Below are 10,450 nucleotides of genomic sequence, written 5' to 3' on the forward strand. Positions count from 1 at the left end.
ACATAAAAAAATTGATTTGTTAAAATATTTGGTATTTTAGGGAAATTAAGTCCATGTTAGTATAGACAACGGTCATCACAAATCAAGAAAAGACAAAATATTAACTATTTTAGGTTTTGTAGGACCTGCGAACTTTGTCTCACCTACAAACTGTCATTGTATTGCACACCCAGCAACAGAATATATGTAAATATGTGGTCATGACTCATTTCCAATAAAACTTTGAATATTTGCTAGTTCAATAATCACTATTGAAGAAACAGTAAAGTTTAATTATGTTTTCTTCAGAACTCACATGAGGGTACAGATGAGTGAATGTTTATGTGGAGCCATCTCTGTTATTTTCCAGCGACCAAGGTGATTCCAAACTGCAGACCTGTTTGACAGCCAGGATGTCTAAAGAGTGTTTCTCAGAATGCAGTGGCCATATTCACAACCTGGAGTCTTCTTAAATGTACATTCTGATTCAATAGGTCTGAGGTAAGGCTTATGACTATTATTTTTCTAGCAAGATCTAAGTGAGGTTGATGTTGCTGGTTCACACAACCCACATTCTGAGGCCAGTTTTAAATGCTGGACATGTTTAAGTCGTGCCATACAGATTGATGTAATTGTTCTGTGATACACTCAAAGCATTGAGAGTTATAAAACTCTGCAGGTGATTTTAATTCACAGTAAAGTCTGAGAATCTCCATGCAAAGTGCACGGTTATTTATCAATTTTAATTATTGCCTCATCAGTAGCCCCTCTATAGCCTCTTCCCATTCCTCCACACCCTAACAGATTCATCCATTTTTTCTGGGTCCAAACATCTGGATAATTTGTGGGGTCAGGATTAGCATTTTATCCTTTCCCCTTTTCCCACCTCTGAGGAGTGGAGTGTAGTTCATTCAGGATGGAAAGAGGGGCTCAGGAACTGGGTTTGGGAAGAATAAGCAAAAAGTGTTCTAGGGGCAATTTAACGGGAAGTCTAGTTGAGACAAATGGGGGATTGTACGGACAGTTGTCACAGGAAACTCACCTCTAGACTGAGGTTGGGGCAGCAGAAACAGCAATGTGTCTGAGTCCTGGCAGCACCTGACAACCAAGCAGCTTGGAAGGGTTTTTCCTTCTTAAAATGCTTTGTGCAGAGTTAGGTGAAATACAAGGGAGACCTCCAGTGGCAAAGTGTAGACATGAAATGTCTCCCAAAATAGACACCACAGAGGAAATTAGAAGTGAGTAGATAATGATGATGATGCTAATGAAGATAAATGATGGCTTACAAATAATATATCTACTACTATATGTGCCAGGCACTGGGATTAATTTAAATTTTAAAATATTAAAACTTTTAATCTTCTCAGCAACCAATGGCATTACCAATTTTATTATCCCTATTTTCTATGTAAGGAAACTGAGGCAGACATGGTCTGAAAAACATACACAGTTTAAGAAATGATTAAACTGGGATTTGAACCCAGACAATGAGGGTTAAGAAAGATAATCACTGTGTAGCTAAGCTTTTCTACATATTAGTAAATGTTCAAAGCAATCTGAAAATTATAAAGAGACTCAAGCTAGGCAACTAACATTGATAAGGTATGTAAATCTGCAATTTTTAACTTTATCTTTGTATGCCCCCCAGGTACAGAACAAACATGTGTTTATTATTTTCCCCAGGCCAGGACAGCCTTATGGTTTACTGGGTAGACATTTGATATGGTCAAAAACAGTGGGCTGAGAGAAATGCTAAGTTTTTAAAGAGGAAATTAAAAAAAAACTCCAGAATTATAATTTCCTTAAGAAAATTTAAAAAAAAATCCTGGGAAATGATTTTTTCTACCCATGACCATGAAGACAAGGTAATAGGCTAACTCATGCTCACTCATCCTGCATGGAGAAACCAAAGGCCACATTGAGGTTAGGAACTGGCGGTTGTGGGACTCTCTGGAGACACAATCTAGAATGATGTCATGGTCCAGGTGGGGCCAAGAGCAGCCTGGCTGTTCCAACACCTCAACCCATCCTCTAGGCTTGGGGCTGGTTGGGCTGTACTCTCTCTACACTCTCTTTCTGGTGAAATTATCCAGTTCCATAACCTCAACACCATCTATTAATATAGCTGATGTCTCCCATGTGGGCATTACCAAACCTGATATCCCACCTGAGCTCCAGATTCCCTTTTCTGGCTACTTGCATGCCACTTCCACTGGTATGTCTCATAGGCATCTCAGATTTTACATACTATGCTATTCACACTCATCTGCACCACTGGCCCAAAGTCCCCAAATTAATAAATATCACTGCCCTCAATTCTAGTATTCAATTCTAAACATTAGAACCTAAATTATTTTTCTCATTTCTCATTGTTCACCTCTGGTCTGTAAGCAAGTCTTTATGGCTCATCCAGTGCATCTGGAATTTGTCTGTATCTCTTTCTTTTCTCAGTCATCACCACAGTCCAAGCCAGCACTGTCATTTATGAGGACTAGCTACAAGATCTGTTCACTGGTCTCCCTGCTTCAGTTGTCCCCTAACCTTACATTCTTCAAAGTAGTGTGTCACTGGCCTTATTCAGGGGAATTTATTCTACTTAATAGTCAATATCAAGGCCCTCGCCAGTTGGCTCAGTGGTAGAGCATCAATCTGGTGTGCGGGAGTCCTGGGTTCGATTCCCGGTCAGGGCACACAGGAGAAGCACCCTTCTCCTTCTCTACCCCTCCCCCTCTCCTTCCTCTCTGTCTCTCTCTTCCCCTCCCACAACCAAGGCTCAATTGGAGCAGTTTGCCCGGGTGCTGAGGAAGGCTCTGTGGCCTCTGCCTCAGGCACTAGAATGGCTCTGATTGCGACAGAGCATCGCCTTCTGGTGGCATGCCGGTTGGATCCCAGTGGGGCGCATGCGGGAGTCTGTCTGACTGCCTCCCTGTTTCCAACTTCAGAAAAGGAAAAAAAAATAGTTAATATCAAATTTTGACCTTGAGCCTTGACCTCATATTATTCAATTTTTTAAGTGAGATAATTTGGTGTTTAGGGTACCGTGGTACCTCAAAGAAAGAGTATAATTGAAGCAAAAAACTATACTGGGATGTTTTCTAAGGGCTACAGGCATGTCCAGCATGGTGACCATGGGAAGTCATTCCCAAGTTTGTGGGAATGGGAGCTAGCCTAAGTCTCAGCTATGGTGATCAGTGTTGCTGAGGGTGAGGTTGTCAAAGAGGTACTATGCCAAGATGTTTTAAGGGTCTCCATCTTGTAACCCAGAAACTGTTAAGAAACATTAATATTTGCATCTTTTAGTAAACAAGGAATTTTCAGGTAAAATGTAAGAATTCTTTATTTTAATCATTGCCTCATCCCATTCTCTTTACTCTTTCTCAAGAAGCAAACTCACTGATGATTTTTAAGGCCACGTTTTATAGTTTTAGCATGAATGTGCGCCCACATTCACCAGGGACACACATCATCCACCTCACCCCACCACCATATACCATTGTTTATAAGGGGAGATTAATTTTGTGTTTTCTGAGCTTGCAGGGAGTACCTGCTCCATCCACCCATGGTCCCACAGAATACCTCCATTTTCCAATCAGGGTTCCACAAAGTAACTCTATCCTACTTCCAGGGTCCCCACGATAACTCCTCTTCCTTCCAGGGTTGCCCACAAAACAAACAAACAAACAAACAAACAAAAACGGCCTGACCAGGTGATGGCCCAGAGCATTCACTGGGATGCAGACCTAGGTTCGAAAATTTGAGGCCACCAGCTTGACCCCGGGCTCATCTTGTTTGAGCAAAATCTCACCATATTGGACCTAAGGTCACTGGCTTGAGCAAGGGGTTACTTGGTCGGCTAAAGGCCCGTGGTCAATGCACATATGAGAAAGCAATCAATAAACAACAAAGGTGTCACAATGCGCAATGAAAAACTATTAATTTTTTTTTGTACTTTTCAGAAGTTGGAAACGAGGTGTCAGTCAGACAGACTCCCGCATGCACCTGACCTGGATTCACCCAGCATGACCACCAGGGGGCGATGCTCCGCCCATCTGGGGTGTTGCTCTGTTGCAACCAGAGCCACTCTAGTGCCTGAGGCTGAGACCATAGAACTATCCTCAATGCCCGTGCCAACTCTGCTCCAATGGAGCCTCAGCTGCTGGAGGGGAAGAGAGAGACAGAGAGGAAGGAGAGGGGGAGGGGTAGAGAAGCAGATGGGTGCTTCTCCTGTGTGCCCTAGCCGAAAAACGAACCCGGGATTCCTGCACACCAGGCCAACGCTCTACCACTGAGCCAAACAGCCACGACCGAAAAACTAATAATTGATGCTTCTCATCTCTCCATTCCTGTCTTTCTGTCCTGTATATCCCTCTCTCTGACTCTGTCTTTGTAAAAAAACAAACAAACTAACCTCCTCCATCCAGCGTCCCCGGCAATACTTCCGCCGCACCCCAGGGTCCCCCCATAATAATACTTCCTCGTCCATCCAGGCTCCGCCACAAAACCTCCTCCTCCATCCAGCGTCCCCCACAAGACCTCCTCCTCCATCCAAGGACTCCCATAATACCTCCTCCTCCATCCATACTCCTTCGCAATGCCTCCTCCCTCCCACCAGTCCCACACAATACCCCATGCTTCCCACCCATGCAATTCCCGAGCTGCACGTGGTTGGAGTATGGATGGTTGAAAGATTCCTGAAAACCTGTTTAAAAACTTAAAAGGTGAAGGTATTGCACACACAAATGAATAAAAGACCTTTATATTTATGAACCAACAACTTTTTTAGAAGAAATGTTAAAACTTGAACATAAATACTTAAGTGAACTTTTAGCAAGGGTAATAGAGCAACATGCATGCTCGCATGGTGAGGAGGGGCTGTCTCTCTATGACTAGCCGGAAGGCAGTCCAGACTCAGTCCTTGCTGTCATCCAGGGGGAGCTTGCCACAGTGGTGTTCTGCCGGGCCGGATTCTGGGGCTCCCATCTTGCGCAGGCTGGTGATGTGGTCCTCCAACTCTTTATTGAACTTCAGCTGTTCCTGCAGGCAGTGCCTCTCCAAGAAGTCACACAGAAGGGTGTCCTTCTTCTCGGTGGCCAGCTGGTGCAGACTGAGCAGGCTCTGCTTCACCTTCACGGACAGACGCAAGGCGCTCTCCAGGACCTTCAGGCTGTTCCCCCAGAAGACGCTGTGATTGCTACGGAAGTCGCGCAAGGGGGTGTTGCTACCGCGCTGGTTCACCAGCTGGATGAGCCTGTCAGCAGTTGCCCTCTCCTTGCCTGACTGCTCTTGGAAGAACTGGGCAAAGGGCTTTGAGGCCATCTTTTCCGAATAAAAAGCCATGGACCCGTAGATGTACGCTGCGTAGAGCTCCAGCTGGATCTGCTCAGTGATGGCGGCCTCACAGTCCGGGTGGTAGGTCTCGCTCACTAGTGAGGGCAGTGAGGTCGCCATGTTTGGAGGTGCCGGCGTGGGTGGGCGGCACTGAGGATAAGGTGGCGCGGTGAGGGCTGCAGGATAGGCAGAGGCAGGACGAATGCGTAGGTTACCGAGCTTGGGAAGGTCCCCAGAGTAGGTGGCCAGGCCTGTCAGAGGCTGAGTCAGCAGCAATGGCGGTGGGACCTCCTTGTGCCCCCAGAATCTAAGAGGAAGACAACACTGTTGAGTTCCGGTTCCGGGGTGAAACGGAAGCTTTGCAATCAAAGAGGAGGACCCCTCCTCATGGGTTCTGAGACTGGCGAAGCTGGGCGATGGCACCAGAAATGAACTCTGTTACTAGGTCAAGGGAAGGGTTGGAGTCAGTTAACGTGCAGGTGGACTAGGGGGAGGAAAGGGGCAGGGAAGGGGAGAAGGGAGGGAGGAGGGGGAGGAGGTGGGAGGAGGTGGAGAAGCGGGAGCACTGTGATTTAGGTGCCATCAGAGCCTGGAGAGGCCAACAAATTTGCGCTGAGCACCTGACATGTTCTGAGTCTTTAATAATGGCAATGTTTCTATTTTCAAGTAGTTACTACAGTTTTCTAGTTCCCTTTAATAACACCATGTTCTTTTTTTATAAACCCATTTTCTTTTTTTTTTTTTTCGTATTTTTCTGAAGCTGGAAACGGGGAGAGACAGTCAGACAGACTCCCGCATGCGCCCGACCGGGATCCACCCGGCACGCCCACCAGGGGCGACGCTCTGCCCACCAGGGGGCGATGCTCTGCCCATCCTGGGCATCGCCATGTTGCAACCAGAGCCACTCTAGCGCCTGAGGCAGAGGCCACAGAGCCATCCCCAGCGCCCGGGCCATCTTTGCTCCAATGGAGCCTTGGCTGCGGGAGGGGAAGAGAGAGACAGAGAGGAAGGAGTGGGGGGTGGAGCAGCAAATGGGCGCTTCTCCCATGTGCCCTGGCCGGGAATCGAACCCGGGTCCACCGCATGCCAGGCCGACGCATCACCGCTGAGCGAACCGGCCAGGGCCTAAACTCATTTTCTACGTGAATATTTTGACAATATTAATTCTTATTTTTGATACATGTATCGTTTTATTTAGAGAAATGTTTTTTCATCATCATGATCTCCTCTTTCACTTTCCTGTAATACTTAAAACTTTGTGCATTCATATTTAAGAATAAGGGGCACATTTGTTTAGCTTTGGTAATTAGTATACTGTACATCTTATCTATATTTCTGATGGCGGGTCACTAATAGATTTCTGGGAGGGCAGATTATGTCAAATAGGGAGCACTTTTCTCTTTGAAATACAGGGAATGGGGTTTGTAGATAAGGTAGAGACTATCCCAAATGCCAAAAGCTTGGCATTTTTCTGAATTTAGAAGACTTCTCTGTATTCCTCTTCTAGGAGGATGTATCCATTTGTTTTATTTCCCTTCTCTTGTGCAAGTGTGCAGTTTTCTCGAATCTGCTCTAATATGGGTTCCCTCCTTGAATCGTTGATTGAATGAGGAGCATATCCTCCATCACCAGTACCAGCAATTTGCACGAGAGCTGTGTAAGTACAACAAATAGTAATGTCCTATGTTAAGCTAGTAAATCTCAAATGCTTGTCACAGCAGTTAGTGTACCCTGACTAATTACCCAGTGAAAGGAGTTCTGACCTACTACAGGTTAACCTCCCCTAAACCCCTATGCTCTTTTATTATATCCTTTTGGTAGAAATGCATATCCAGAAGAAAAAATATAGATAGATAAATCATTATGGTCTATTTCTTTTGCTAAATTTATCAGTAATATATATCAGTATTGCTCCCTTTTTTCCTCATGGACAATGAAATGAAAAATCCCTGAAGTACATATAAGGACAAAGGAACAAATCTTTCCATTTCTCTCAATTCTGGAGAACAAAATCAGGCCGGTTCTTAGGTGCCTGACCTTAAGCTAACAAACAACAGAAGTCACACAAGGGGAAGGGACCATGACTGGCTGAACTGGGAGACTTGATATCATCTAAATCTTTCCCAAAGAAAATTAATTTCATGTGAAAATATCATCTCCTTCAATAGGAGTATGATTTGGTATCTAATACTAGTAAATGCCATCATGTATGAAACCAGCACTATTAGTTGGCAGCAACAAAGCACGTGTGAGTACTGAATACTTGAAATGATCATAGTTTAAATTGAGATGTGCTACCATTAGGAAAATAGCTGTCTTAGCCTTGCTCGCTTGCACTTTGCATGATTAGTGCATGAATACATGGCACAGCCACGTGTGTATAGCTTCTGTAAGGCTACAGGTGTTTTCCTTTGGTGGAGATTGCTTGCCCGCTTTCCAGCCAACAGGAGGGGCCGTTTTCCTGTTAATTCATCTTCTGCTGTGATGAGTGATATTGCTCCTTGCTCACTCACTGCTGAGAGAAGTGGTTGTCCCCTGTTGGTTTGCTAGCCCACTCTTGCAAATCTCTAATGAATGAGAATATCCTTATGCTTTCCTGCTCCACTGTTCCTCTAGCATCTGCTGAAATCCAGAGTGAACCTGCCTGGCCTCGGCTACCCGCTGTGCTCAGGGGGATTGTGGATGCGTGGATCGCCTGCCCACCACTTTGAGGGGCCAGTTTGTTCTTTCTTTGCCTGAGAGGCAGTTTTCTCTCCCTGGGTGCTTGTCTGCCATTTTGACACTTTATTAAATGGAATGGCCCAACGCTTTCGAGCTCTGCAGTGTTTCTACCACCTGACAGAATCCAGTGTGGACTTGCCAGGGCTCGGCCACTGGCATTACACAGCAACAAAACACATGATTTTGAGAAACTAGTGCCAAACATAAAAAAACATCTTATTTTTATATTGATATATTGAGCTAATAATATGTTGGATATATTGGGCTAAATAGAGGGGTGGAGCAGTGAAGGGTAAAGGGGTCAAATATATGGTGAGGGAAGAAGATTTGATTTTGGGTTACAGCACATAATGCAGTATTCAAATGGTGGATCATAGAATTGTATACTTCAAATCAATGCAATTTTATTAAACAATGTGACCCCATTCAATTTAAAAATTAGTGTCACCTTTTTTAGTCACTTTTTAAATGTGTCTATTATAAAACTTAAAATGTCATTTGTGGTTTGTTTTGTGCTGAGAGTGCTACGCTAGACACTTGGATGGATAGACCATGAACACATACTTTTCTACTGAGAATACCAAGTGCCTCAAAAAATGCCTTGCTTTTTAGATGGCATTTCTCTCCCCTCATGTCAGGCAAATTGTATTCACAGTAAGAACCTGTACTCCTCACTCCATCATATCTGTATTCATAGAGAATATCCTGAGCAGTGGAAGCATCATTTTTGTAGGAAGTGGTTCTGATATATTTCTTCCCATTAGAATCACCTGAGGGGCTGTAAAATATTTTGAAGTGTGCCTACACCCCAGACATAGTAAACAGTAATGTGTGGATGTGTGACCCAGGTGTCTGGGTTTTTCAAGTTCCTCAGGTGATTACAATGTACCTGGTGAAATCTCACTTTATAAGCAAGGGCAGGTGCTAGGGAGCTAACAATAGGTGAATCTTTTATCACGTAAGTTTCTCTAAAGGAAGCAGGGCCATGGATTTCCTCCGTTGTGCTCAGATGTCTGAATAAAATGTAGTTTCTTTATATTCTATAATGGATTTAAACTTCCTCATGATTTTCTATCACTGTTCAGAAAAACAACAACAAGAACACCAAAACCAACCAACCAAGAAAACAAAAAGACAAAAACCAACTTTGTTAAGTGTGATTTTCCATCTTGGTTAAATAGAATAGTGTATTTGGAAAAAGTGCACAACTTTGACTTAAAATGCTCTCTCTGCTAGAATGCTTTCCCACCGTATTCCTTCACCTGAGTGTGGCACAGGGACTGTGTACGACCTCATGGACAAGGAGCAGGTGGATCTCCTTGCCTGAGGCTGGTCTTGGGGCCAGGTCAGGCCAGTGTTTGCTCACCTCTGAGCTCTACACATCCTGCTGGAGGCTGCAGCTGGTGCGTCCTGTCCTCAGCTTGTCTCTTTGGCCTTGCTCTGCCCCCTGCCAGCTGCAGATCCTGGAGCCCACACCGTTGTCTCTTGGGAGAGGGCACAGGGAAGGTTTTTGGCCCAGCCACACATGGCACCTCCCCTAGGTAACGCTGGGCTTCTTGATCCCTGCCCTCTCTCTGTCGGCCCTCTCCTCCTCTTTGGTTATGAGTGATTCGGTGGGGCTCTAAACAAGTGTCCCTCAGAGATACCAATGTGAGGATGGGAAAAGCCCCTGAGCCTTTGGTATTCTCTCAGCTCATTCAACATGACCCTCCCCAGGCTTAACGCAGGATGCAGGAGCTCTCTCTCCCCACAATCACCCACGACCCACTGCCTACTTCCTCTCCCTCATGGCCCGCCTTTTCCTGGGGGAGGAAGTCTCCTGTTCCAGATGCCCCATGCGATAGGGTGCCTTCTCTGCTCTACGAGAGCAATGTGCACTCAATGCTCGAGATTTGATTGTAATGTGAGAGGAAGGAACTTTGAGAATGGTTATCTCACAGCAAAGCCTGGCATTCAACATCATGGCTTGAAATCAGAAAATCTTCTTTTAACTGACCTCAAATGGAAACACAACCTTCTCTCAGATTTAGTTCAAATTACAGCCCTCTGTTCGCTCTTCCCAGGTGATGCTGCCTCAGGGTGAGTAGGGACAGGGTCAGCCACATGGAAATGCAAAAGAGAAAAGCTCATAAATATGCATTTAAAGGTATGCTTATTAGTTTTATTATTAGTGTACAGGAACAGTTTACTGAGTGTCAGTAGCAGTTCTGTATACTTTACATGAATTAAATCATCTTAATCCTGATCACGCACTAATGAAGAAGCAGGCACAGAGAGGTTAAGTAAGTTGCCAAAAGTCACACAACTGGCAAGTCTACAGGAGATTTGATCTAGACCAGCTCCAGAGTCTGTGGTCTGAGCTCTTCTCTCCTCCCACAAGGTTCTTTCCCCTGCATGCTCCCCACTGCTCTTCCTGGGGGTC

At 44.9% G+C, this 10,450-nt stretch overlaps 1 pseudogene; it reads right to left on the reverse strand.

The window, feature by feature from the left end:
* Positions 1-4,887: 4,887 nt before the first annotated feature.
* Positions 4,888-9,988, reverse strand: LOC136317787 (ferritin heavy chain pseudogene; annotated as a pseudogene).
* Positions 9,989-10,450: the final 462 nt, after the last annotated feature.

Source organism: Saccopteryx bilineata, chromosome X (assembly GCF_036850765.1).
Source record: "Saccopteryx bilineata isolate mSacBil1 chromosome X, mSacBil1_pri_phased_curated, whole genome shotgun sequence".
NCBI lineage: Eukaryota > Metazoa > Chordata > Mammalia > Chiroptera > Emballonuridae > Saccopteryx > Saccopteryx bilineata.